Consider the following 26,481-nt stretch of genomic DNA (forward strand, 5'->3'; position numbering starts at 1 on the left):
AACTCTTAAATTTTACCCAAGAGAAATAAGAATAAATCCACACAAAAGATTTGTTTTATTCATGATCCAATACTGGAACCAATCCAGAAGTCATCAACAGGTGAATGTAGGACAAATGCAACACAGCTCATCAATAGAAGGGACAAACCTTTAGTACCTGAAGCAGGTGGAGGTCACCAATCGTGCTGTGTGGACAAGGCCAGGCTTGAAGGAGCACCCTCTGCAGGATTCTGTCTACAGGAGGTTCCAGAACAGGGGAAAAAAAGCCGTGACCACCAAAATTGTATCTGGTTTCTCACATGGGTTGTGGGAATGGCATGCAAACAAGAATGAGTGGGGATGAGAATATTCTCTAACTTGTTTAGGACACACATGTTTGCCAAAAGTCATGGAATGTCTTACTTGAAATCTGTGCCTTTGTTAAATGCAAATTATACCTCAATGCAGTGGATTAAAAACTAAAGTGAAATCCATACTTTTCCCTCAACCTCAAGGCTCCCCCATGACCTCTCCTGCCTCCCAGGGTCCTCCCACACTGGTCCCCACGCTCTGGTCGGCTGGTCCTCAGGTCCATGGAGCTGCTCACCTTTGGACTGTGTGCATGTGCATGGCTCCACCTAGACAGCTCTCCTGCCATGCATCTGCACCGACAGCCATTGAGTACATTCTGAGTGTGTGTGTGTGTGTACAGGGGGTGTAGTATTTAATTCAAGGCAAACATTAATCAAAAGTAAGACATGGTATTTCCTAGCAGTTAAAGATGTAAATTCTGGAACTTGGGTTCTTACCCTGGCTTTACCGTTTACCAGCTGGACAACTGTAGGTGAGTCACTCAACTTCTCTCTGCCTCCATTTCCCCATCTGTGAAACGAGTATGGTAATAGCTACTTTATAGAGAGCTGCAGGAAGGGTTCAGTGAGTTAGTACCTGTGAAGTGCCTTCAGCAGCATGGAGCACACACGACGCTCCAGTTCAGTGTTGGCATGTCTATGGGTTGTCCTAATTCAACACCAGCAGGATTCAAAGGAATAGCAATGAACTTAGGGTTATCTGTAGTTCAATAGCCATGAACTTCAGGTCATTCACTTGAGGTGACCTGGGCTTTAGCCTCAATCCTTCTAGCAGCCAGTTGGGTGCACTTACAAAAGCAACGTGCATGGGGCTCATTTCTCACCTATCAGATGAGGCTTAGGCTGGATCCCTGCTTCCAAATTACAGTTCTTCAAGGCCACATTTAATATATTTATTTATTACTTACTTAACAGTTTTCTTTAAATCATCATTTTTTTTAACTTGGATATATCTAACCTCATCCTACGCTATAATATCAACAAAGTTAAGGGTTTGATTTGTTAATTAATTTTTTTTTCTTAATACACATTGAAAGCATTGTTTGAATACCAGGAAAAAATTTAACTGTTTTTTCGCAGGGTCTCTCAAACTGTCTCACATGTCACCTGTTTTATGCATGTTGGGATACACGGGGCTGGATGGTGGCTGAGCGCTCTCCTGGCCCGAGGCTCCTGGTGCCTCCACAGTACTGCTAGGAGACCCGACAGCCTCAGCTGTGCTGGGAAAGAGAAACCACCCAGGCAGCAGCATGAGGCAGCTGGGAGACGGCTACGCTCGGGACGCCCAGGGTGCCCGGGATGATTCAGGCTGGATGATGATGAGGACGGAGTTTCTATGGGAGACAGTTACAAAAACATAGAGAGAGGAAGAAAACAAGCCGCATGAATCTCTTCAGGACAGAGTGTTTCATTGTCTAGTATTATCTAACATTACAACTGGGAAAAAAGAACGCTCTTAGAATCTCAACATGGGACTTGGCCTTATATGTTAATAATAATCACTCCTTATTGCTATCAAGTGAGCTGAATACGTATGGGATGGCTATTTCTTTGTCTTGCTTTACTTCCCCATAAGCCAAAAGCACAGAGAGATCATGTGCACCATCGTAGGCAAAGTGATCCTCCCAGATTCAACATCCTTGCCCAGCAATGCACGCCTGTGCTCTGATGCATCAGAATCTCTGTGTGTCTTACAAAACCCTCAGACATGCTTCAGAGTAAGGAGGAGAATGACATGATAGGAAGCCAGAGAAATGCGCAAAGGCAAGGTCATTTAGAGTGAGAGTTGACAAACATTTTCCGAAAAGAGACAGAAATAAAATATTTTAGGATTTGCAGGCCGTATGGTGTCTGTCACAGCTACTCAGCTCTGCCTTTGTAGCTCATGAAAGCAACCCCAGATAACTTGCAAATGAAGTGACATGCCTGTGCCCCGATGAAATCTTATTTACAAAGCTATCTCCCTCCATGCTAGGCATGGCCTTGTGCCACGTTCACTAGCAACCTTGCAGCCTGCCACGGGAGACCACACCTGCAGACAGGCCCACTTCCTCACTGCTTAGGGACCTGGGAGGGCCAGACTCCTGAACTGAGATAGAGGAAAACCTTGCCTGTGTAAGCTACCATTAACCTTGTCTTCTTGAAACACGTAGCTGAGCCTAATCCCAGCCAATGCAACCTCCTTTCCACCCAAGGACCTAGGCTCCAGGGCCATAGGGGCTGGGTCTGACTCTACCTTTGTATCTCCCATCCCCCAGTTTGCAGCCCAGTGCACAATGAAAATATGTCTCTTCTTGATAAAATATGAGATTTCTTTCAATCCTGGATAACAAAAGTCAAGTTAATTTCTTTCTTTCTTTCTTTTTGTTTTGGCTGATTTCTTTAAAAATAACGGCTTTATTGAGGTATAATTCACAAATTCACGTACCATAAAGTTCACTTTTTAAAAATACAGTTCAGTGGTTTTTAGTATAATTGGGCCTCATTATTCCTAGATTCCATATTTGCAAATTAGCCTACTTGCAACAATTTCAGTTCATTTCTTTTTACTCCTCTTTGTCCCCAAAGGTAAAGCCAGGCCCAGTCTCTCTGAACACTGCCGGGTGCATCGTAAGTGGCACCAGCCTACAAAAGGATTTACCCAAAGCAGGGCTGTCCATGGTTAAACTGTGCTAGACCCAGTACATTTCAAATCTGATTCCCTCTGCCAACAAGTGGGGCATTCACGGATGGCTTCTGAGACCCCGCTGGCCCCTAAAACATAAGGATGAGATATGACGAGGGCCCAGGTGCTGACTGAATGTGAGGCCCGGAGACCCACGGCAGACTGTCTGAGCAGAAGATGGTCAACCTATCCTTGTTTGAGTCTTTGATTGCACAATTCCCTTTTCAAAAGGTAATTGAAGTTATTTAACAGCTGTTTGTGTTGGAAAAGCAGGAAGAAACAGAAAGATATGTTTCCAAATGTGTGCTGCCTTCTCTTGCTCCATCTGAATCAAATCATGATATTACCAGAGTTTTAAAATGCAAAAGAATAGGGAGGTAGCTGCCAAAAAACCACCTTTCTTTGCCATTGGTTCTTTGTTGAAACAAAATGCCTTTCCCACCTTTTCAAAGTCAGAAATGGAGCTCAAGGTCATTGCAGGATTAAGAGGCTCTTGCTCTGCACCCCCACTTGCCTTTCCCTGTATCATCAACTCAGCCTCGAGGGGCTGTGGCTCACTGTCTGCCTCATGATTGAAACCCCGGCTCACGGGTCCGTCTTCTCCAGGGAGAGCTTCTCTTCCCTAGAACTGCATCTGTGGGGACGAGCTGACATGTGATGCTGTGTACTGGCTCATGGATAGGAAGGCAGGGCCCATGCATGCTCACCACCAAAACGAGGCAAGAACACGGGGACCAGCCCACGTGTAAGCAACTGTTAGATTCAGGAACAGTCCGCCAGAGTCTTCCACTGCCACCTGCTGCATTTAGCTTGGATCTCAGGGATGGCAATGGGTTCTGGGGGAGTTCAGGGCCACAGGATGTGGTGGGAAGGTAGAGGACACAGAGCAAAGGTTACCTTCCAGCCAGTGGGAAGCAGCTTAGATCCTAGGAGTGTGTAAAATTGACCAAGAAGTAGGATGGGTTGGGGATGGGAACATGGGAGGGGGAGAGGTCAGAGCACCTGTTCTAGTCCCATCTGCCTTCATGTTCAGGAGGGCCAGCTGCTGGTTTGTGCGTGGCATCATAGGGATTTCTAGAAGCGCCCAGCAGCCCCCAGATATTATGGACTGAGGCCTATCCTTCAGGCCACAGTGAATTCCACAGGCTGGCCAGCACCAGGTAGATAGAGTCCTGCCCTGACACTGCACGTGGATACAAGAAGAGAAAATGCCTCCTTCCTTCTGAGGTCACAAACAGAGACAGCAGCAGCCAGGGATTTCCTGTGGAAAGGCCCCAAATGAATTCCCATGCCCACTCATGGAGAAACATCCAGCATGCCACAGGTGGAATTGACTGCCTGGTGTCAGAAAGGCCCAACAGGAGCTGACCTCTGGCCCCAGGGGCCTCTGTAATTCTGGCTGAGCGGAGCACACACCCTCGCCTCTGGCTTTTCCAGCTCCAGAAGCTGATGGCTGTTCCAGGCCTGGTCACTTGGAGCAGAACAGCCCCTTTGGTTCAAAGGTGGGCCCTCCTGGGACTTCTACTGGAAGTAAATCCCAGAAAGAAGATTACCCATCCTTCCATGATGTCTGACACTCTAAATTAAGCCAGCCTGTTGCCCAGGGGGTTATCTTTGTCACCCCAAGAAGAGAACTGGAGTGTGGATGATGCCACCCTCTAGGAAATAGAGCTTAGAGACAGAGTGACATCTCTGAGCCCCTGGGTACAGCTGCGGCAGAAGCTTTTCAGTTGAGACTTTTCAGTCTTGTGAGCCTACAAACTCCTGTGACTCTCCTAGTCACTGCTGTCACTCATCACCAGAAGAGTCCTGTCTGGTTCAATCACCGAGGACAATGACATCTTCGGGCCTCGCTGTCCCATAGGTTTGTGTTAAATGGTGTCACCATGGTGACCTACCAGGTCTCTGCCTAGGAGAAGCAGGAACATGCATTTCAGTTGTCCAGGCACTTCCTACAGGGGGACAGGATCGAGTCCATGGAGGAGCAGCTCTTGAGGGTGATGCCCCAGACCTGAGGGGGACAGAGAGTATCCCCCCTCCATTCCTGGCTCCTCAGAACTCACTGTGCCACACACTCCAGGGACTGGTGGAACTACAGAAAACCGGACAGGGATGGGAGGGGAGGCAAAGGCAGTGCTGCACAGACCCCCACCGAACAAAATGTGATTGCTTGCTTATTTGCCCTTCTCCAGCTATTCCAGATGACCATCTGGGAACCCACAACAATTAGACATTGCTTAGCCGGAGCCTGCCAGAAATCAAGTGCCTCCATCATATTATAAACAGTCCAAAGCTCAGTGTAGAAAACATAGACTCAGACAGTGCCTCCATCATGTTATAAACAGTCCAAAGGTCAGTCTAGAAAACACAGACTCAGACAGTGCAAACGCCACGCCTGCAGTATAGCCTGTGGGTCTGACACTCAGCGCTCCAGACGCTGCTCTTGACGGGAACGAGTGTGGAAATTCAAGAGGCAAGCATCTTGCCCGCCCACTCTGCACTCATGCCAGCCTGTCCTTCTGCCAGCTGTCTTGTCGTCTCAGTCCTCCTAGCACTCTGCTTCCCAGAAAATGTCACCCAAGTACACTATGGGAAGGCAACACTAGTTTTTGTTCATTTTCTGGGAAAATTCTGTGAATTCTTGGTGAATTTTCAAAAGCCACTAGACCTCATTTTTGAATGAGAAAAATCACCCAGTAGAACAGAGTGAGGTTGAGTCTCCCCTGCTTATGTCTACATTGAGGTAGATTTTACATCTCATAACATTTACCCATTTCAAGTATACAATTCAATGATTTTTAGTAACTTTACCAAGCTGCTAAAAATTACATCACCATAAACCAGTTTTACACATTTTCATCTCCCCAATAAGATCCCTCACACCCATTTGCAGTCACTCCCTACGCCCACCCCCAGCCACAGGGAACCACCAATCTACTTCCTGTCTCTGTGATTTGACTTTCCTGGACATTTCATGTAAATGGAATCATAATAGTTGGTCTTTTGTGTCTGGCTTTCTTCCCTTAGCATGAGGTTTTCAAGTTTCATCCATCCTATAGCAGGTATCTGTGCTTTGTTCCTTCTATGGCAGAATAATATTCTGTGGTACAGATGGACCATATTTGTCTACTCATCCACCAGTTGATGGGTATTTGGGTTGTTTCCAGTTTGGGACTACTGTAAATTTGTGAGCAAATATTTTTGTAAACCTATGCTATGCTTCTCTTGAATAGGTGCTGAGGAGTAGAACTGCTGGGTCTTAAACAACAGGGTTGTTTTGCAAGCAGCAAGGCACTTGAGTCTAAGGTCTTCAAGTTCATCTAACAAGGTGCCTCAGAGCACAGGATCTGCACTTGAGCCCTGGCTTGGCCATTTTTGAGCGAGTGTCAGCTTGAGCTGGTCATTTAAGCCTTTAGAACCTCAGTGTTCTCATCTGCAAAATGGGGGTAATAAGAGCCCAGTGATCACTTTACTACTCCAAGTAAGAGTTTGCAGAAGGCAGGTCAGCCTCCTTTGGTGTTTTTAATTGGTTTGCATTCCTGCTTTGCTCGTCCTTGACTTGGAGATCTTATGTCTTGGGAAACTGCCTCATGTGCTTCTCACTCACTGCCCCTCACTTGGCACCTCTGTGCATGCACGCCAGGCTGTTATGACACTGCACCGCTTGGGCCAGCTTTCCTACCCTGCCTCCTTCTGATTGCAGTTGCTGTGGCCTTGATATTCTCCTGGGTTCCTCCATTAGGAGCTGTTCTGTCAGTTGTCACATTGTCATTGTCCATTATCTTTCTTTAGCTAATATTCATCTTGTGTTCTAAATGATGCATTAAAAAAAGAAATGCTCAATCTGTACAATGAAAACTATAAAACACCAATGCAAGAAATAGAAGGCAACACCAAAAGATGAAAAGATATTCCATGTTCATGGATTGAAAGAATTCATATTGTTAAAAATATCCATAGCACCTAAAACAATCTACAGATTCAATGCAATCCCTATCAAAATACCCATGGGATTCTTCATATCAATAGAAAAAACAACCCTAAAATGTATATAGAACCACAAAAGACCCAGAATAGCCAAAGCTATCTTGAGCAAAATGAACAAAACTGAAATAATTACATTACCTGACTTCAAATTATACTACAGAGCTATAGTAAACAAAACAGCATTGTACTGGCATAAAAACAAATATATAAACCAATGGAACAGAATAGAGAACCAAGAAACAAATCCATACATCTATGGTGAACTCATTTTCAACAAAAATGCCAAGAACATACACTGGGGAAAGGACAGTCCCTTCAACAAATAATGCTGGGAAAACTGGATATCTATATGCAGAAGAATGAAACTAGACTCCATCTCTTGCCATATACAAAAATCAAATAAAAACGGATTAAAGACTTAAATCTAATACCTCAAACTCTGAAACTACTAAAAGAAGATATCAAGGAACCTCTCTAGGATATCAGTCTGGGCAAGGGTTTCTTGAGTAATACCCTACAAGTACAGGCAACCAAAGCAAAAAGTAGACAAATGGAATCACATCAAGTTAAAAAGCTTCTGTGCAGCAAAGGAAACAATCAACAAAGTGAAGAGACACCACACAGAACGGGAGAAAATATTTGCAAACTATCCATGTGACAAGAGATTAATAACCAGAATATATAAAGAGCTCAAACTACCCTATAGGAAAAAAAATCTAATAATCTGTTTTAAAAATGGAAAAAAATGATCTGAATAGATATTTCTCAAAAGAAGACATACAAATGGCAAATACGTACATTAAAAGGTGCTCAGCATCAGTGATCATCAGAGAAATGCAGATGAAAACTACAATGAGATATCTTACCCCAGCTAAAATGGCTTTTGTCCAAAAGACAGGCAATAACAAATACTGGCAAGAATATGGAGAAAAGGTAAGCCTTGTACACTGTTGGTGGGAATGTAAATTAGTACAACCACTATGGAAAACAGTTTAGAGGTTCCTCAAAAAACTAAAAATAGAGTTACCATACAATCCTGCAATCCCACTGCTAGGTCTACACCCAAAAGAAAGAAAATCAGTATATCGAAGAGATATCTGTATTGCCATATTTGTGGCAGCACTGTTCACAATAGCCAAGATGTGGAAGCAATCTATGGGTCCATCAACAGACAGATGGATAAAGAAAATGTGCTACGTACACTCAATGGAGTACTATTCAGTCATAAAAAAGAATGAGATCGTGTCATTTGCAACACTATGGGTGGAACTGGAGGTCATTATTTCAGTGGGTTAAGTAAAGTAAGCCAGGCACAGAAAGACAAATTTTCCATGTTCTCACTTATTTGCGGGAGGTAAAAATTAAAACAATTGAACTTATGAAGATAGTAGAATGGTGGTTACCAGAGGCTGGGAAGGGGAGTTGGGGGGAAGGATGATTAATGGGTATAAAAATATAGCTAGATGGAATAAATAAGACCTAGTATGTGATGGCACAACAGGGTGAGCGCAGTTAAGAATAATTTAAATTTACATTTAAATTATATACAATTTAAATTCACATTTAAATTATTTACAATTTAAATTGTACAATTGAAAATAACTAAAATAGTATAATTGGATTGTTTGTTACACAAAGAAAGGACAAATGCTTGAGGTAATCATGTACCCACACGCTTGAGGGTAAATCACCTTTACCCTGATGTGATTATTATGCGTTATATGCCTGTTAAAATAAGTTATGTACCTTATAAACAGATACACCTACTATATGCCCACAACAACTTTAAATAATTTTTTTATTTTAAAGTATTTATTTTTGTTTTGATTTTTTCCATTGACCCACTCATTTTAATGAAATAATCATTTTTCATATGCCAAGGTTCCCCAATTTTTAAGTAATTTCAGCAGTAATTTTTTTAAATTACAGAATTTTATTTAAAAATAATGATGTAAAAATCACAAATAAAATATTATCCAGCAATAGCCCATTATAAGAATAATATATTAACTGAGGCTTATCCCAATAATGCAAGAAAGGTTTGGTAATAGGAAATCTATTAATGTATTATAAATATATAAAAAAGAGAAAAACCATATGATATATTCACAAATGCAGAAAAGGAAATAACATTTGACATTTCATTTTTGATAAAACGTTTGATAAAATAAGAATAGGTACATACTTTTTTAAAAATTTTACTATTATTATACTTTAAGTTTTAGGGTACATGTGCACAATGTGCAGGTTTGTTACATATGTATACATGTGCCATGTTGGTGTGCTGCACCCATGAACTGGTTATTTAGCATTACGTATATCTCCTAATGCTATCCCTCTCCCCTCTCCCCACCCCACAACAGTCCCCAGTGTGTGATGTTCCCCTTCCTGTGTCCATGTGTTCTCATTGTTCAATTCCCACATATGAGTGAGAACATGCAGTGTTTGGTTTTTTGTCCTTGCGATAGTTTGCTGAGAATGATGGTTTCCAGTTTCATCCTTGTCCCTACAAAGGACATGAACTCATCATTTTTTATGGCTGCATAGTATTCCATGGTGTATATGTGCCACATTTTCTTAATCCAGTCTATCGTTGTTGGACATTTAGGTTGGTTCCAAGTCTTTGCTATTGTGAGTAGTGCCACTATAAACATACGTGTGCATGTGTCTTTATAGCAGCATGATTTATAATCCTTTGGGTATATACCCAGTAATGGGATGGCTGGGTCAAATGGTATTTCTAGTTCTAGATCCCTGAGGAATCGCCACACTGACTTCCACAATGGTTGAGCTAGTTTACAGTCCCACCAACAGTGTAAAAGTGTTCCTATTTCTCCACATCCTCTCCAGCATTTGTTGTTTCCTGACTTTTTAATGATCGCCATTCTAACTGGTGTGAGATGGTATCTCATTTGGTTTTGATTTTCATTTCTCTGATGGCCAGTGATGATGAGCATTTTTTCATGTGTTTTTTGGCTGCATAAATGTCTTCTTTTGAGAAGTGTCTGTTCATATCCTTTGCCCACTTTTTGATGGGGTTGTTTGTTTTTTACTTGTAAATTTGTTTGAGTTCATTGTAGATTCTGGATATTAGCCCTTTGTCAGATGAGTAGGTTGCAAAAATTTTCTCCCATTCTATAGGTTGCCTGTTCACTCTGATGGTAGTTTCTTTTGCTGTGCAGAAGCTCTTTAGTTTAATTAGATCCCATTTGTCAATTTTGGCTTCTGTTGCCATTGCTTTTGGTGTTTTAGACATGAAGTACTTGCCCATTCCTATGTCCTGAACGGTATTGCCTAGGTTTTCTTCTGGGGTTTTTATGGTTTTAGGTCTAACATTTAAGTCTTTAATCCATCTTGAATTAATTTTTGTATAAGGTGTAAGGAAGGAATCCAGTTTCAGCTTTCTATATATGGCTGGCCAGTTTTCCCAGCACCATTTATTAAATAGGGAATCCTTTCCCCATGGCTTGTTTTTGTCAGGTTTGTCAAAGATCAGATAGTTGTAGATATGCGGCATTATTTCTGAGGGCTCTGTTCTGTTCCATTGATCTATATCTCTGTTTTGGTACCAGTACCATGCTGTTTTGGTTACTGTAGCCTTGTAGTATAGTTTGAAGTCAGGTAGCATGATGCCTCCAGCTTTGTTCTTTTGGCTTAGGATTGACTTGGCAATGCGGGCTCTTTTTAAAAAATAGAAATCCTGATTCTCTTTCCAACTGTTTTTCCTGCTGTTCTTCTTCCTTTTGCCAGAGAATACCTGGCTTACTATTTTTTTTTAAGGAAGTAATAAAATTCAACCTCTAGCTAGTGTCAAAAACAGTGCTTCACAAAAAAGATAATTATAGGTAGATCTCAAAATTTACTTCCCAACATACTTGATGGAACTGACCTGCAAACAGTAGAAACCACAGCTGATGAATGGGAATTGAATTAAGAAGCTTTATTTGACTCTGGAACCCTGAATTTTCTTAAATATAATATTTCCCAGTGGGCCATGGGGAGGGCAGAGGGCCTACCAGACCCACCTAGAGCCCTGAATTCTTAGGCACATGCAGAAGATGTTTTTAGCCTTGAATAAATCAGAAGCCTTTTAAGTAACAAACAGAAATGAAAACAATAAAAAGTGTTTCTGAGCTTAGAAACAGTGGCTTAGAACTCTGTGCCACAGGATGTTCTAAATACTTTACTTTGTTTTTTTTTTTTTTTTTTTTTTTTTTTTTTTGGCATCTAATCCTGCAATGGTGCTATGAGACAAATCCAATCGGTATTCCCATTTGACACATGAGGAACTGAGGCCCAGAGGGACTAAGACATTTGCCCAAAATTACACCGCTTCACAGTAGTTAAATCTAGAAGCCTATGCCTCCCGTGGTTCCCACTCTCAGTTACCCAATACACACACAGAAGCCCACAAATCTTTTTACCAAATGCGGTCCTGCAAACGCTCCCAAAATCCACAGGCTAATCTCGCTTCCCACCAAGTGGGAGCAGGAAGCTTTTACCAGAAACTCATTTCTTTTACAACAGTTTTTCACGTAGATTATTTTCTAATCTTGATTAAAGGCACAAACATAAAATAAATGGCACACTGGATAGACCAAACATCACCACACACTACATGTGTATTCACTCAGAAAATACAATTTCACACGTAAATTAATTTCAGAAAACGTAAAGCATAGCTGGTAACTCCAGCTTTGATCTGAATCACATGCCATTTCCCTTTCCTGTCCCGCTTCCCCTGAATTGACAATAGCAGCTGATGTTTATTGAGAGGTTTCTGTGTGCCAGATAGTACTTCGCGTTCTCTCTTCCTCACTTCAGCCCTCTGAAATCAGCGCTGTTATTAGCACCCCCTTGAATAAAGAGAAAATGGAAATTCAATAAGCTGAAGAACTTCCCCTAGGTCACACAGCTAATAGGTTGAGAATCTGAGGTTTGAACCCAGAACCTCAGATCCAGCAGCCAGGCTTAGTCTCTTTATTAAGCAGCCTAATCACTCCGTGGGGGCATGGCACCTCTTTCTGCAACATGCATTCATTCAACACCTGTTCCTCAATTTCCCATAAGAGCTGGGCATATTGCCAGGGGACACAGCGGTGGCCAGACCTCAAGGACTTAAGAGCAGGGGAAACAAACAATTTGAACTTGATCGCAACAGCGTGTGATGACATTTATCAGGGGAAACGTCAGTGCTGTAAGAACACATACAAGAGTCCTGAGGGACCTCCCTTAGGAAGAAACTCCAGCTGACTGCTAAAGTTCAGAGATGCGTGGGAGTCACATGGACGTCTGCATCTCAGGAAGGTCGTACTGGATGCCTGGCAGAATTCCCGTCAGAGGGAAAAAGGGGGTGAGAGTACACAGGAGAGGCAGGTTGGGAGGTGTCTCGGTGACCTGGACGCCTCAGGGAGGGGAGGAACAATGCCCTTCAAGGGATACTTGGGAGACAGGCTTGGCAAGAATTGGAGATTGAGCGAATAATGAGGACAGGATGAGAATTATTAGGCTTGGAAACATTTGAAGACTTGCACAAAGAAAAACAAAACTACCAATTTCATTTCCAATAATGCTAAAGCTTAATTTCTGCCATCTTCAATTCCCAACTGGTCTTCCAATCCCAACATGTATCACAACCCAGTCCCAAATCCTGGAATGACTCCCCCACTGACTCCCAAAATCCTCTTTCCTTAAGACGCCCTTCAAGATCCTCCATATACTGCCCCTACTCTTGCTGTCTGTCCGACTGTCCATCCATCCATCCATCCATCCATCCATCCATCCATCCATCCATCTGACTCTGGCATAAACAGATCAATCATTTAAACCAAAGCACAATTCCAACAGCAGCAAGAGCTGAGAATGAAGGTCCTCTGTGCCACAGCAGTGGGGTATAGAAGAGGCAGGTCTGACATGGCTAGAAAGGCTGTTACCATAGCTTTGCTTCTCATTCCCTGGACCCAGGGCAACTCAGCTCCATTCCCCAGCAAGCCTGTGCCTTCCCTCCTCTGTGGTTTGCCCTGATGACAGGCCTTCCTGGAGCTGCCTTCTGTTCTCACTAGGTAATAGCTCTGTGTTCTTCAATCTGGAAACCCACTAGGACTCTGAAATTATACAGCATCCCTATCACCATAGGGACATTGAAATCCAGACCTGAATCCTGCCCTCATGGAGCAGACAATCTAGATGAGAAAGAAAGACATGAATCTGAGATGCACACAAACATAGTGACTGTGACAAGAGCTACCAAGGGGAGGGGTGTGGAGCCCTGAGGACAAGAACAGGACTCGAGGAAGTCAGGAGGGTCAGGGAGAGCTTCCTGGAGGAAAGTCAGAGATGTGTGTCCTTGAAATGGCATTCCCCTGAAACTTGGTTTCCTTGTCTATAAAATGGGGGGACATCATAGAAAATACCTCTCTGAGTTGCTGTAATAGAAAGAGGAATAATAAATATCAACTGCTTGACCCAGAGTAAGTGTTCAAAAGATACTTGTTCTTATTGTTTATTACTCACCTGCCTCTATGTCAAGCATATTTAGAGCTGAATCCTTCAAAGGTGTGTTTCCTCTAAGGTTTCACATGCCTTAGTGGTAAATGCAATCAGAGATCTGGTCCACAACAGAGGCTGTAATAGGTGGGGACCAGGTTCCTGAGTTCTGGAAGAAGAGCCCAAGCAATTGTCCTGTCTGTAGGTGAGCAAACGTCGGGGAACATGGGTGCCAACTGACACCTGCCACCTGGCACCTGGCTTCCTCAAGCTCTTCTAACACAGGCTCTCACTTACCAAAGTAAAATTAAACATATCCAATTTACGGAGGGAGAAGGGCTCAATTTTAACTATGTTTTCTTGTCTTCGGCTGGAGTTGTGACGCTTCACATAGTGACAGCCAGAACTCACAAGAACGTCTGTGGCAGTTGTTTCTTCTGAATTCTGTCCAACTTGTTGGCGTCATTGGATGCCAGCTTCCCCAGAACAGTGGGAGGAGTTGGCATGCCCATCTCATCAGCGCAGGACAAAGAGGAGCCTGCAATTCCCAGTGCTCCCGGAGAAGCTTGGTTTTCCCAAGGTGGCCTCCATCAGCTCTCAAATGTTCTAAGAGCTTGTGGCCAGAGAGGTGCTGGCCTGACTATTGGGCAAGGCTTGTGGAAAGGACATGAGGGACAGAAACTGAGCAGAAATAACAAAGGCCGTTCCTGTGGCCTGTGGGAAATGCTCAGAAGAAACTCTCTCCCAAGATCCTGCCACACCCGGCTGTGCCTACTTGGAGCGAGCGCATTCCTCCATGCTGTTAGTCCCAACTCAGACTGACCCTGGCGAGAATTAATGTCCTTCACACCCATTAACATCACAGATTAGCAGGGACACTTTGTAATCCATCCACAGCTCACCTCTTCCTTGTGTTCATGCACCCATGCATTTATTAAACAAGTAGTCATAGCTGCCTGTTACATCCTCAACTCTGCAAACAGATGCAGATAAAATGAGGAAGAGAAACAGACCCTAATCCTGCCCTCATGGAGCAGACAATCTAGATGAGAAAGAAAGACATGAATCTGAGATGCACAAAAACATAGTGACTGTGACAAGAGCTACCAAGGAGAGGGGTGTGGAGCCCTGAGGACATGAACAGGGCTTGAGGAAGTCAGGGGGTCAGGGAGAGCTTCCTGGAGGAAGTGGCAATTGAGCTGAGATTTGAAAAATCAGTAGCCATGAATCAAATGAAGAAAAGAGGAGATAACATTCCCAGTGGAGGAAAGAGCTTACTCAAACTCCCCAGGAAAGAAGAAAAGGAGGGGCTGACAAAGGTGTGCCCAGGTGAGCTTCCTTTTGGAGCAATAGTCTTGAGAGCCACAAACACCTTCTTTTGACTCCTTTACTGCCTTCTCTTGGCTGAGCTCGTCGTGTTGTGACTTCTCTCTTGGCCTCCAAATTGTTCTTACCTGTGGTCTTGCAATAAATGGCCTGTTCAGTTGGCAACCCTGAACGTCTGTGGGTTTGACTCCATGCATACAGTTCAGTCTGTTCTATTGGCATGCATAGATTAGACAACCAGGACACCCAAAAGCAAGACACAGATTGTGGTTCCAGAAAACCTGAGATGGTTGAGGCAGCTGACAGGGACTGTTTGGCACAAATGACATCAAGAATTCCAGAAAAGATAAACATTAGGCATCTCCTCCACTACTGATCATTGGACAAGGAATTTCTCTGACTTCTGTGAACCTGGGGTCACAGTGAAGTTCGTTGAAGATGAACATGAGACTTCACGTTGCTACCAGAGCTTTAAGATAAGAAATCATATCTAGTTTCAAAAAACTACACCACCTTGTAAAGGCCAGCTTTAGCTTCAGCTTTTTCAGGTTGTCCTGCTTTCTGGGGAGATAAGAAAATAGAAACTACAATTAATAGTTTGTTAATTAGTTATGATGAGCTAGCACTACACTATGTAATTGACACACGGTAACTTATATAACTCATAAAACAGCCCCATGAGGTAGGAACTCTTATTATACCCACTTGTCAGACGAGAATACTGAGGCTCAGATAAGTGAAGTCACTTGCCCATACATGGGCCAGTTGGTGAGAAAGGGGTGGAACTTGAGTTTGAAGCTCAGCTCCCCAAGAACTCACCTTCTCTGAACTCTGCACCCCCAAGGTCGTTCCTACCATGGGGACCGTGCCCCAGGTTAACTCATTCATTCAGTTATTCTTTCATTTCTTTGGTGAATATTTATTGTGCTCCTAGTATGTTTTAGGCCCTGTTCCAAGTGTTTAAGGTAAAATAAACAAACCTACTATGGTCTGAATGTTTATGTTCCCACAAAATTCCTATGTTGAAATACTAACCCCCCATGGGATGGTTTTTGGAGATGGGCACTTTGGGAGGTGATTAGGTCATGAGGGTGGAGCCTTGTAAATGAGACCCAAGAGAGTTCCCTCACTCCTTCCACCACGTGAGGACACAGCAAGAGAATGGTTGTCTATGAACCGGGAAGCAGCCCTCACCAGACACCAAATTTGCCAGCACCATGATCTTGGCCTTCCCAGCCCCTTGAACTGTGAAAAAATGAACTAAGGTGAACCTGACACAAATTCCTATCCTTTTGGAACTCATAGTTTCATGGGAGTTGACAACAAGAAGCCAAATGAATAAGTAAAATACACAATGCACAGGAATCCTATGTGTCCAAGCACGACAGGGGGTAGGAAGTTTTGGGGTGGAGAGGGGAGGCCACCTCATGAAGGTGAGAGGGTATTGGATGTGTTTTCTCCCTACATGAGACAATTTCCAACAAGACTCACATTTGGAATAATGGAGAGGGTGGTATATTAAAAATGCTAAACATTCATTCGAATATTTCTTTAGTGTCTGCTTTGTACTGGGCGCTGATACATCACTGAACTAAACAAAGATGCCTGTGTCTTAGGCTTCTGATCCCATGTGGAGAGCCCAACAGTAGGCAGCAGACAAGATAAACCATCACTGACTCCATAGGACGAGGCAGGGCACAGAGTGTGATGAGTGCCGGGGGAGTGGGTTGAAATTGTTTTGTGGGGTGGGCGAGGCCTCTTTTGGAAGATGACAACTGAGCGAGGGGGAAGAAGGAGAGGGAGAGGATTGTGTGGACACTGGGGAAGGACGTTCAGGGCAGAGGACCAACTAGAAGAAGGTCTCAAGGTGGGGCTTGTTACAGGTGTGTGTGTGTGGAGTAATGAGGGAGCTGGTGAGGTGGGGGCAAAGTGAGGCTGATGGGTAGAGAGGAGAGGAGGTCTGAGCCCTATTTACTCAGCAAGCATGCCAAGCGCTAGACTGACCTGACCTGACTGCTAACCTTTCCAGAGTCCTTCATGCATACCAGGGGCTGTGTTTAAATCACCTTAAAGGTATGTTCATTTTATAGATGAGGATCCATTTTACAAATGAAGAAACTGAGGCTTAGGTTAAAAGCAAACTTTCCAAAGTCTCACAGAATGTAGCCAACGCCAGGCACAAATGGAATCCTCCCTGGCACTCAGTGGGGGTCTCGAATGCTTGGCGAGCCTGCATCCCCAGGCCTCCAGGAGACAGCAGGGAATGGAGAATGGGTGGCCCTTTCCATGGGCCCTGGAGCAGCTGGGGAGGCAGAGCTGAGAGGAACAGGGCCGCAGGGAGTAGGTGCCCTGATATGGGGGAGCTACCTAGCTGGGTTGAGACCCAGATGAAGGACACAGTGCAGACAGGCCGTAGGGCTTGCATTCTTCCTTCCCTTTGGGGAGCAGGCTGAGCTTGCCCTGAGAAGGCCTTCAAATCGGTACTCAGGCCCTCCCCTGGCAGGAGGCAGGGAGAGATGGTGGGCGACGATGCGCCTCCTACGAGGGGCCTGTCAGTCCACTGCTGCTGCTGGAGGGGCTTTATCTCTAAAATACAGTGTTCCGTTAGAAGGTGCACATTTTCACATCTATTAAATTGCTTTGCATGAAAGTGTACTTTCCTGGTACCATAGCAACTGTGCTTCCTAATCTGATTTAAATTTTTTGCCTTGTGCTGCAAAAGCTAATGCCACACTTTCTGAAGTCGGTGGCTGTGCCGTGCACAGGATGTCCATTTTTGAGAAAAGAAAAATAATCATCCTTGGCTAAAAATCACCAGCACCACCCCCGCCCTACAGGTGGCTGTTCTATGTGAATGGTTACAGATACAGGTGCCAGCATCTTCACCGCTTCCCAGCGGGTGATTGTCATCAGGTTATTGAACCCCTCGGAGCCTCAGTTTCTTCATCTAAAAATCAGAAATTAAAATATTTCTACCTCACAGGGCTGTCAGAAGGGATGAACGACATGAAGCAAAGGAGGAGCTTAGTTCTGCATCTGACATTTATTAAGTGCTAAGTAAACAGTAACTAGGGATCTTGTCTTCCTCAATCCCGCTCCTTTATTAAGAGTAATAATTGACTACTGGCGATGTTGCCAGGCTGACTCTGAAATCCATTATTCTCGGTAGCGGCTGCAATGCGGCTTTCCATTTACTGCTTGTCTTCCTCACTGTAATATTCCAAGAAGGTGCTCAGCAGTTATTTGAGGAAGGGATGAAAGGCAAGGCTGCCTTTGGCGTATCATGCTGTGCTGTTTCTATGTGTCAGGCAGGTCTTCCTCTCTCAAAATCCACCCCCACGGATCTATCCGACTTCCTTTCAACAATGCCAGACTCGATCTGGAGGCCTCAGGTAGGCACTCGTTGTGGTCCTCACTCCCAGGGGGCTGCAGCCCCGTCTCGTGCAACCTTGCTCACATGCTGGTGGCCTGTAGGATGCTGTTACTGGGAGGGTTGTGGACACATCATGTCCCTGTCACACAGCTGAGAGTTACATCCCTTAGACTCAATGAGGATGGGCATCTCAGAGCCACTCAGCTATGCAGGGCTGGACTCCGCTTCAGCCTGGGAACACAGCGGGCTCCACCCACGGGGGAGCAGAGAGGAAGGGATTCTTGCATCCACACACACAGGGTTCTTTTTTTTTTTTTTTCTTTTTTTTTTTTGAGATGGAGTCTCGCTCTGTCACCCAGGCTGGAGTGCAGTGGTGAGATCTCCGCCCACTGCAAGCTCCACCTCCCGGGTTCATGCCATTCTCCTGCCTCAGCCTCCTGAGTAGCTGGGACTACAGGCGTGTGCCACCATGCCCAGCTAATTTTGTGTATTTTTAGTAGAGATGGGGTTTCACCATGTTAACCAGGATGGTCTCAATCTCCTGACCTTGTGATCCACCCGCCTCGGCCTCCCAAAGTGCTGGGATTACAGGCGTGAGCCACCCACCACACCCAGCCAGGGTTCTTAAACTGGATGGCACATCAGATTTACGGTGGGGCCTGTTAAAATGCATATTCCAGGTATCATGACAGGAATCCTGATTCAGGGGGCTCAGCCTGGGTCCCTGGAGCCAGTATTTGCATCTCTCACCTGGTAGTTATTGTGTAGATATCCAGACAGGCGCTGTCGAACATCTGTCTTAGTCCATTTGCGCAGCGCACCTGCTGAGTGCCTGGGCCCTCCAGAGCTATGGCCCGAGTGCCGTTGGGTGCCTGCGCCCTCCAGAGCTGTGGCCGGAGCCACATCTGGGTCTGGGCCACACAACATTCATGCTGAGCATGAATAAGTGGAGCAGAAACCGGGGGGAGCTCTGACCATCAAGCCCTGAGGTCCCACAGGCACCCTGGGACTCCCCTTGAAACCGTCCTGCCTTGAAGGCCCTGGCTCTCTCTCTGAGACTGTGATGGGCATGACAACTCAAACACCTTTACGGTCATTTTTCCATTGTCTTGATAAATCGCATCTAGCTTTTCTCTCTCCATACTAATCTACTTACTAGAGAAATTAATATCAAGGGTGTCACTTGGCCACACTCAGTTTTCCCTCCTGAACGCACCTGTTCATTCTTAACATAGCCAGGCTGAGAATTTTCCCAAGTTTCAAGTGTTGCTCCTCTTTTGATTATAAATTCCATCATTAGTTTGTCTCTTCTTACATTTTACCGAGCCATCAAGAGAAGCCATGTGGCACTCTCAGCACTTGGCTTAGAGATTTCTTCCACCAAGTTTATTTCTTCCACCCAGTTTATTACTCATGAGTTCTGCTTTCCACAAAGTGCTACAACATAAATAAAATTCGAGCAAGCTCTTTGCCACTTTATTACAAGGACAGTCTTTCCCCCGAGGTTCCATATCTTGTTTCTCATTTTCATCTGGGACCTCATCAGACCTCATATTTCTACCAACATTCTACCACCTAGATAATCTCTAAGAAGACTGAGTCTCTCCAGCTCTCTTCTTCTGGGCCCTCCCTAGAATCACCACTAACACTCTTTCATGGCAATACAGAATTTTTTTTTTTTTTTTTGCTTCAAAACTCTTCTGGCCTCTACCCAATACTCAGTTCCAAAGCTGCTTCCACATTTTCAGGTATTTGTTATAGTGACATTCTGCTGCTTGGTACCAGTTTCTGTCTTAGTATGTTTCTGCTGCTATAACAAAATACCAGAGACTGTGGTAATGTATAAACAGCACGAATTCATTGCTCATGGTTCTGAAGCCTGGGAATCCAAGGTCAAGAGGCTTGCAGGCTCAGTATCTGATGAGGATCTGTTCTCTGCCTCTAAGATGATGCTGTGTCCTCACATGACAGCAGGGTGAAAAAGAGGCAGGCAGCTCTATGGAGCCTCATTTATATGGGCACCAATCTCATTCATTGAAAGGTGGGTTCCTTAGGGCCTCCTCACCTCCCAGAGGGCCCACCTTATAATAACAGCTCCTTGGTGATTGGGTTTCAACCTATGAATTTTGGAGGGACACAAACATTCAAGTTGTAGCAACATCTTAGAGTTTAGATGCTGTTGCATTACTTTAGAAAGTGTTCTTTATTGTTTAAGTATTTAGAGACAAAATTTCATGATGTTTGTAATGAATATTAAATATATTACATATACCTTAATATACTCCCGAAGGCAGAAAAGACAAAGTAAGCACAGGCACATGTTAATGATCATTTGGGGAACTGTGTGTGGCAGTTCATTATTGTATTCTCCCTGTGTTCCTGTATTTTTGAAATTTTTCATAATAAAAAAGGTTTTTCTTAATGCTATGATAAGCTAAAGATCTAAGAAACTCAGAAATCCTTGTAGATCTTCCCAGCCTTCAACTCCAGCCAGAAAATCTGACGTATTTAAATATTGGTGCTCATCTTGTAGCTGAAGAAAATTCAGTTTCTAAAGCCTTACTTTTCAAACTTGAGCAGCTGTGGAATGATTTGTTTTTCCTTCTCCTTCTTTCTTCTCTGACTGACACAGCAGGTCGTGGCATCCCTGGGGGACTGCACCTCATAAGCAAACATGACTAGCGTGGCCTGACATCACGTGCCCTGATGCGATTCTGCAGCTGGAAATTCAGAGGTTTTTTTTTTTTTTTCCTTCTTCTTCCTTTCATTCTATATACTGTGCTTTCTGGCACCTTAGGAGAATTTGAAAGGAGAAAAGCTGTGTTCTCTAATTAGCATGAAAAATGCAAAATCCATGTCCCGCACACCACACACAGCCACAGGGGGCGCTCTCGGCATAAGCCTCCATGAGGTTCCTTGTGGCTTTGGAGCCCAGAGTGCTCATGACCACAGAATCTGAGGTAGCAGAGGGACGTACCAGGGCCAGTCTTCCCAGGTCTCTCCTGTCTCATCTGCGGACCATTCGGAGGGTGCTTCGGCCTCTTTGTAAAGTTCTCCAAGGATGGAAAGAAAGCAAAATGAATCATGGGTCCAATTAGTTTCCACATCTGAATGCCTGGAGAGGTGAGGCACAGCTAAGGAGACACAGGAATGCGATGAGCAGGCTTTAAATGGTCCAGACCCCAAACCTGGCTCCACCACTTACCACCTGTGTGCCCTTTGTATCGTTAAACCTCAGTTTCCTCATTTGTAAAATTAGGGGGAAGTGAATTTTCAGAATACTTTTGGGAGGACTGAATGAGAAAATTCATGTGAAGCATTAGCCTGGCATATAATTACCATCCAATAAATGTAATAATAATTACTTTTGTATAGTCTTATGCACACACATACAGATTCATCATTATTGAGACACCTCCAGACCGCCCTCTCTCCTGTACACATCTTCGGGTAAGCCAATCCCCTCTGCACAAATCCAGGGAACCACTTAGCTCCACTCAGCACCAAATGAAAGAAAGAACGCGTCCATGGAGACAGAGAACATGGGGTTTTAGGGCTGAGAGGGACCTTCAGAACATGACATGCCTCCCCCCTTCCCCCACACACTCAGTTCTTATCAGTTTCCTGAGGCTTTACCCTGCACTTAGCATAAATGCAAGCCTCATGTGCAAGGCCCAGTAGAATCTGTCCCTCTCACCTCCTCTACCTCAGGGAATCTCAGTCCTGCTCCTTCACTGTGTTCCCACCACCCTGGTCTCCTCCCAGTTCCCCCCATAGAACCAGCAACGGAGGGGCCATTGCACACGCTGGCCCCGGCTGGGAACACTGCCTGCCTCCCTCCCCCATCCCACTGCCCAGATACCCAGGTGACAAGGCTTTCTCTCCACCCTGGGTCACCTCCTCTGCAAGCTCTTCCTGGAACACCCCTCTAGAAGCAAGTCCCTGCCCCGAGTTCATGTCACCCTTGTTGTCCCTTTCATATCTGTCCTTGTAGTTTCATCTGTTTGCCTCTGCTAAGTGGCTTGTTAGAGATGCTACCACGCATGAGCTCCACGGGACCCAGAAGAGAGGTGACTTTGCTCATGGTGTCTTCCCAGGCCTACTCGCCTCTCAGTACACAAGGAGGGAGGGAGGGGACACCTGGCCACTGGACAGGAAGGGGAGCCACAGCCAGGGAACCCAGCGTCAGGGCAGAAGCTCAGCCCAACTCCGCCCAGAGCCCCTCAAACTCTGCCATTTGTAGGAAGGAGGTAAGTGAGACCTTGCCTCCACCTGGGAGACATCTAAAGAATGGAACAAGGGGCTCCTAGGGGGTTCCCCTGTGGCCAGTCGCTCGCTGCTGCATTGCTTTAGCAGAGCAGTGCAGAATGCCATCTTGGTCTAAATATCTCCTCTCCTGGCCTCTTGTGCTGTGGGGATTCTGCCATCAGACGTGTTCTCTGTATGAGTCAGGAGGCTCTCAGTGGCTGGTGACAGAGACCACACTCAAACCACTTAACAAAGGGAGATGGCCACCCAGAGCCTCGGAGAGTCCCGGCGCCTGCAGCAGAATCTCTCAGGCACTCTGGGCTGCAGTGCTCCAAAGGCTCCTGCCACTGGCTTCGTTGTCAGGCTCCTGGGTACGTGACTTTAGAAAAGAGTCACAGCAGGGGTGGCCCCCACAGCCTGGCACCCTCAGGAAGGCTGGCGGAAGCCTCACGGTGGTTTTAATCTGGCTGATAAGGGACACGTCTTCTGCCCAAGCACATCACTTGGTGCTCCTGCTGGCCAGATCCAGGTTCTGTGATCCGATCCTTACCAATGCAACTGCCATGACAAACGGGGCAGAGGGGTTTTCCATGGGGTAGCTGGGCACTGATTCCAAAGGACAGGAGAGGCACCACCAGAGTGGCCAAACGATGGAGTCCCACCACCAAGGGTGTGCTTGCAAAAGACTTGTACACAGATTGGTACTTCCTGGGGGTTTGTGTCCTCACACACCTGGGGAACATTCTGTCCTATGAGCAGCAGTAATTTCTCACCGAGAAAGAGGCGTTGTGGGTGAGGATGCTAAAGCCAGCACAACTCCATGGTCGGGGCAGGGACTCTGTGTACCCTCTTCTCCCCGCCAATGACATTCCCCTTGAGGTCGACTCAGTCTCAATGTCCCTCCCTGTGTGCACGAGGAGTTGGGATTTCACTTACGTGGTTGCAAAGAAGGTGAAAAAAAACCTGTGTAGGACAGGCTGGGTGTAGTGGCTCACACCTGTAATCCCAGCACTTTGGGAGGCTGAGGCAGGCGGATCACTTGAGGTCAGGAGTTCAAGAGCAGCCTGGCCAACATGGCAAAACCCAGTCTCTACTAAAAATACAAAAATTAGCCAGGCATCATGGTGTGTGCCTGTAGTCCCAGCTACTCGGGAGGCTGAAGCAGGAGAATCGCTTGAACCCAGGAGGTGGAGGTTGCAGTGAGCTGAGATCGCGCCACTGCACTCCAGCCTGGGTGACAGAGCCAGACTCTGTCTCAGAAAAAAAAGTGTATGCAAAACCACCCCCTGAAAATGACTGCAATAGTCCGTAACGCACAAGTGGCCCCTGTGCAGAGATTCATATGCAGGCATGGTTTCAGGAACCACTCACCAGGCTCAAGGAAGGAAAGAAGACAGCTGCCCACAAGCAGAGACTTGGGCATTCAAATCACCCAGTCTGCGCAAGTCCAAATGCCTCGTGGAGAGGTCAGAATGGTCCTGCCATCTGCACCCTCTTTTCTGTTTGTTAGTTTCTTTATCCTTAGAACCTTGATCCATGTACTTGTTATGAAAATTATTGCTCATATGACAAAGCCATGTTCACAGTCTCCCAGTACCAGTTACCTGTTGCCATAATAACACTGTGTTCAAAACCAGCCTGAAAACTCAGAGGCTTAAATAATAAGAAGGAACTTGGCCCCACATCAGCGGAGCATCAGCTGATAGAGGCTAGCTTCAGTTGACAACTGAGAGTCTGAGGTCCACCCTGGCTCCATCCGCAGCAGGCAGGAGCGGGAGCCACAGCAAGCAAGCGAGCGCAGCCCTCCATGCGCTGCCTCAGCTTCAGCTTCTGTCATGTTCACTCGCACCCCATGAGCTTCAGCAGGTCACACCATCGGTATTGGGTGCTGCAAAGTTACCTATCCCAGGTGGAACTCAGGATACCCAAGGAGTGAAGAATTAAAGGCCACCCGATCTTCCACCCTGACACACAGTGGGCACTCAATAAAAACTGTGTTGGCTTCAAGTTCAGATCTTTCATGATCACACCCACATATTCTGCAGACAATTTACCCACTGAATGGTACCCACCATTCCCTTCTTAAGAGCAACTCAATCCCACCTTCCCACCAAGGGCTAAATCCTGAGGGCAGGGAGCATGTACATCTCATTTATGTTCCTTTCTTCAGCAAGGAGAAAGGAGATGAATGAACATAGGCTGATTGACCAAAGAACAGCTGGCCTGACCTGTGTCTTCAGCATCTGCAATGCTCCAGGCCCTGTGCAAAAAACTGTATGTGGAATGTCATGTTTTAACATTTCATTGTGCAAATTTTAACAAATACTAAAGAAGACAGAATAGCATAAACCTCTATATACTGCCTTGACTTAATGATGAGTAATATTTTACCATGTTTCCTTCAAATGATTTTTGCTTGAATATTTTAAAAGTAAAATACTGACAATATGACATTTCATTTCTAGTTTAATACTTCAGTATATAGCTTTTAAAGAAAAAGACATTTACTTATAAACCACAATACCATTATCAGACGTAACAAAATAAATGGTCTTCCTTAATATCTACTAGCACGTCCATATTCAAATTTCCTCTGTTGCCCTACAAATGCCTTTTGATAATGGTTTTGTTCCAATCAAAGCCAGACAACCCACATAAGACATATTTGGTTGTTCTGTCACTTAAATATCTTTTAATCTAGAAGAGCCGTGCCTTTTTATTTATGTCACTGACTAGTTGGGGGAATGTATCTACTTTTAATCTGTGCAATAGCCATGCAATGTAATTGTACTTATCCCCATTTTCCAATGAGAAAACTGACAAAGTCGGTGTCATCAAAAAGGAGATTTGCTTTCATTCTCAAAACCACACTCTTTCTGCCACTGCAGGTCCATATCAGGAGAGGAAAAAGAAAGGCACTAAAACTTTCAGTTTACATTGTAAAAAGCAACACTCACGTTTAAGGTGGGTTTCTAGCACATTTTGACACAGCTGGGCTATTTCTGCAAAAGAAAAGGAATTGGCAATGGAAAAATGTCAATTCTAGCCTGATGGAGGAGTAATGTTGCCTCCCCCCAGCCCACATCCCATTCTGTGCTGCGCAGAAACTATCTAGCAAATCAAGCACATAAAACTGAGGGTTTTGTCTCTACAAATATGGGAGTTGTCAGCACAAACAACCAAAATCAAAGATCCGATTGTCTTTACGATTTTACACCCTGACCATCTATTAAGTTTGCATCTATTAGATTTGCAAAATCTAGACCATCTATTAGATTTGCAAAAAGGAAGATGCTTCCCATGGCCTCATCTTACATGAAAATGTGGGTTTCTGCTTCTCTCTGGTTGCTCCTTCGAAGAGACGTGTGCTGGAGAACTCCTTAATAATACTGGGGAAAAAAATATCATGGAAATATCCACCAGGCGAATTAAGGATTATAAGGGCTCTTCTTCCTTCAAGTTCTTTTAAGCGAGGTTGCTTTGCAGAGAGAGATTTGTAGAACAGCTTCTCTAAAGGCAAACACTGGCTGATAAAAGCTCAACAGCTCTGAGAATTGGGTTACAAGCTCTTTTCCTGTGCTCGCACCAAGAGTGCAATGGGCTTTCAAAATTCCATTTCTTCCATATTGCTGCAACTTAGGAATTCACTTTTGAAACCCTGGTGCCTGATGGATGAATTTTTAAAATTTATGTCCCTAGAATATCCTATGGGTATTTAATAGTAGATATGAAAGTTTCCAAATATCTGAGCATTCTGTTTTAGATCTGGCAGCCTCTTATAATGAGCTCAGCTAGATCACCCAGAAAGGGCCTCTACAGATTTACCAACCAGAAAAGCAGGGAGGAGCAGGTGTGCCCCATGGAGGAGAAGTCCACTGTGGGCACTGTGCAAACCAAAGTCCATGATGGGGAGCCCACAAATGGAAGGTGCCTGCTAACTGAGAAACCAGGGGTCACACTCCAAAATCTCCCTGCTCAAAAGAAGTTTTTTTAATTCTTCAGTCCTCAGTAATTTAAACTCTTCCAATGAACAAGGTTTTCGCTTA

The 26,481-nt window shown here is 44.9% G+C and overlaps 1 long non-coding RNA gene across 1 annotated transcript in view; it reads right to left on the minus strand.

The window, feature by feature from the left end:
• LOC129394910 (uncharacterized) overlaps positions 1 to 25,932 on the minus strand; it is a 56,934-nt gene extending 31,002 nt beyond the window's left edge. The window contains exons 1-2 of the long non-coding RNA XR_008622310.1: positions 25,751 to 25,932; positions 25,393 to 25,437 (exon numbers count right to left, since the gene is read on the minus strand). This is a non-coding gene — a long non-coding RNA (uncharacterized LOC129394910). The remainder of the gene's footprint in view (positions 1 to 25,392; positions 25,438 to 25,750) is intronic.
• Positions 25,933 to 26,481: the final 549 nt, after the last annotated feature.

The sequence above is a fragment of the Pan paniscus genome, chromosome 21 (assembly GCF_029289425.2).
Source record: "Pan paniscus chromosome 21, NHGRI_mPanPan1-v2.0_pri, whole genome shotgun sequence".
NCBI classification, from domain to species: domain Eukaryota; kingdom Metazoa; phylum Chordata; class Mammalia; order Primates; family Hominidae; genus Pan; species Pan paniscus.